At 41.1% G+C, this 3478-nt stretch overlaps 1 pseudogene; it reads left to right on the forward strand.

Moving 5' to 3' along the window:
- Window positions 1-1267: 1267 nt before the first annotated feature.
- Window positions 1268-2855, forward strand: LOC115525578 (annotated as a pseudogene).
- The last annotated feature ends 623 nt before the right edge of the window (window positions 2856-3478 follow it).

The following is a 3478-nucleotide window of genomic DNA, read 5'->3' on the forward strand; positions in this document are numbered from 1 at the left end:
AGATTCCAAATCACCAACCTAACTTTATACCTTAGAGAACTAGAGAAAGAAGAATAAACTATACCTAAATCTATTAGATGGAAGGAAATGATAAAGATTAGAGCAAAGATAAATAAAAGAGAGTATCAAAAAATAATAGAGAAAATCAAGTGAAAGCAAGAGTTGTTTCTTGGAAAAGATTGACAACTTTGACAAACCTTTAGCTAGTTTGGTGAAGAAAAAAATGAGTGAAGGCTCAAAAAACTAAATTCAGAAATGAAAGTGGGGGTATTTATACTGATTTTACAGAACTAAGAAGGATTATAAGAGTATGAGAAACTATGGTATGGCAACAGTGGATAGCCTGGGTAGAATGAACAAACTCATAGAAACAACAGCCTACAAAGACTAAACCTTCATTAAAGAAATAGAAAATCTGTATAGGCTTCTAACTAGCAAGGGATGGAATCAGCAATCAAAAACCTGACAGCAAAGAAAAGTCCAGACAAAATAGTCTTTAAGGTAATAAGCATTACTAGAAATAAGTGGGATATTTCACAGTGAGGAAGTTTAACTTACCAGCAAGAGAATCCATTTTAAACTGGTTATTTATCCTACAACATGTTGTCAAAAGACCCAGATCAAAAATGTTCAGAACTACAAGGAAAAACAAATTCATCCATAGTCATAGTCGGAAATTTAACATACCTCTGTGGCAACTAATGAGACAAGCAATGAATCTGCTTTAACAATTGTTACAAAATCAATTTCTAACAAAAAGTCAGTAAGAATACAAGAAGTTTGAATAACACAATTAACAAGCTTGATCTAATTGCTTATGTAGAACACCGAACTCCACAACTGTTGTATAGCATATTTTCAGGCCCTCAAAAAAATTTCTCTCAAGTTTATCACACGCTTAGCCACAAAGCAAAGCTTGATAATTTCCAAAAGATTGAAATCCTATGGCATATGTTCTCTGACCACAGTTTCATTGGACTAGAAATTGATTTAAATATCCCTTAAAAATCTCCATACGTTTAGAAGTTAAGAAATATACTTCTAAATAACACAGAGGTCAAAAGAAGAAATCACAAGGGTAACGGACTGCCTATCTGTGTCCCACCAAAATTCATATGTTGAAATCCTAACCGCCAAAAGAATGGTATTAGGTGCACCTTTGGGAGGTTTGGGAGGTAAAGTTTAAATGAGGTCTTGAGGCTGGAGACCACATGATAGGATTAATTTACTAACAAGAAGATAAAGAGACTACCTTTTGTGGGAGCGAAGTGGTAGCTGGGCTGCTCCTGGAACTGTCGTTGCTTCGGGTTCTCTGTCAGGCTTCCTAGCAGTGGCCTAACGGAAAACTAAGAAAAGATGTCTGAATGTATTCGGGGAACCAAAGATGAGAATGACAAGCCCATTGAAACACCATCAGAAGACGATGGGACAGTGCTGCTGTCCACAATTACAGCCCAGTTTCTGGGGGCCTGTGGATTGAGCTACAGGAGTCCAGTGTCTCAGTGTATGAGAGGTGTGTGGCTGGTAGAAGGAATTCTGCATGCCCCCGAAGCTGGCTGGGGAAATCTGGTATACGTTGTCAACGATCACAAACTATCTTTTTGTCAACAAAAGAAAAATGGATGAGACGGATGCTTCTTCACCAGTGAAAGTGAAAAGAGCTGTCCAGAAAACATCGGATTTAATAGTGTTGGGTCTCCCGTGGAAAATGACTGAACAGGATCTAAGAGAATATTTTAGTACCTTTGGAGAGGTTCTTATGGTTCAGGTCAAGAAAGATCTTAAAACTGGTCATTCAGAGGGGTTTGGTTTTGTTCGTTTCACGGAATACGAAACCCAGGTGAAGGTAATGTCGCGGCGACAGATGATAGACGCACCACGGTGTGACCGTAAACTTCCTAATTCTAAGCAAAGCCCAGATGAGCCTTTGAGAAGCAGGGAGGTGTTTGTTGGGCGCTGTACGGAGGACATGACCGCCGATGAGCGGCGGCAGGTTTTTTTTGCCAGTACGGAGAAGTGGCAGACGTCTTCATTTCCAAACGTTCAGGGCATTTGCCTTTGTTACATTTGCAGATGATCAGGTGGCCCAGTCTCTTTGTGGAGAGGACTTGATCATTAAAGGAATCAGCGTCCATATAGCCAATGCTGAACCTAAGCACAATAGCAATAGACAGAAAGAAGTGGAAGAATTGGTGGTAATCCAGGTGTCTTTGGGAATGGGGTGGATTTGGTGACAGCAGAGGGGGTGGGGCTGGTGTGGGAAACAATCAAGGCGGTAATACGGGTGGGGGGATGAACTTTGGCGCTTTTAGCATTAATAGGCAATGATGGCAGCTGCCCAGGGGGCACCGCACAGCAGCTGGGGCATGGTGGGCATGTTAGCCAGTCAGCAGAACCAGTCAGGCCCATCCGGTAATAACCAAAGCCAAGGCAACATGCAGAGGGAGCCAAATTGGGCCTTTGGTTCTGGAAATAACTCCTATAGGGGTTCTGATTCAGGTGCGGCGACTGGTTGGGGATCCGCGTCAGATGCAGGGTCAGGCAGCAGTTTTAATGGAGGCTTTGGCTCCAGCACGGATTCTAAATCTTCTGGCTGGGGAATGTAGACGGTGGGGTTGGTATAGACTGGTGGGAATTCAGATTTTTCTAAACACTGGTAAGTATGTTGTAAAATACATACGTACCGAGAATTTTCAGAATTGGTCTGTTCAGTGTGGAGTATATTCAGCAGTATTTTTGACATTTTTCTTTAGAAAAAGAGGACAAGCTAAAGGAATTTTGTAAGTTTTGTTACATAAAGGGTTGAAATGTTGAGTCTTTGAAAGAGAACTGCTGTTTGCCTGATTGGTAAAAAACCCAACACACTACAATTGATATCAAAAGGTTTCTCCTGGAATATTTTATCCCTGGACTTGTCAAGTGAATTCTTTGCACGCTCAAAATAGAAACCATTGATTAGAACTACACTGTTTTCTCCTTGTTTTAATTTGAACCCCACCATATGAATTTTTTCCGTAGGAAAATCTCCTCTTTTGGAGATCATGGTGTCACAGTGTTTGGTTCTTTCGTTTTCATTTTTGTTTTTTGTTAACATTTGTCTCCCTTCATGTGCAAAAGTACAATACGAAGGCTTCATTTAATCTCTGTAGTTCAGCTCATTTCAAATGTTTATGGAAGAAGCAACTTCATTGAAAGTAGTGCTGTAAATATTCTGCCATACGAATACTTCCGTCTACAGGCTCTCTCGTTCAAGACTTCGTCATCACGCTGCACAGGCTGCGTCTTTGATGGTGGGTGTCCCATTTTTATCCACTACGCTTTATTTCATGGAGTCGTATCAACGCTATGAACGCAAGGCTGTGATATGGAACCAGAAGGCTGTTTGAACTTTTGAAACTTTGTGTGGGATTGATGGTGGTGCCGAGGCATGAAAGGCTAGCGTGAGCGAGAAAAGGAGAGAGCGCGTGCAGAGACTTGG

This window comes from Lynx canadensis, chromosome D1, assembly GCF_007474595.2.
Source record: "Lynx canadensis isolate LIC74 chromosome D1, mLynCan4.pri.v2, whole genome shotgun sequence".
NCBI classification, from domain to species: domain Eukaryota; kingdom Metazoa; phylum Chordata; class Mammalia; order Carnivora; family Felidae; genus Lynx; species Lynx canadensis.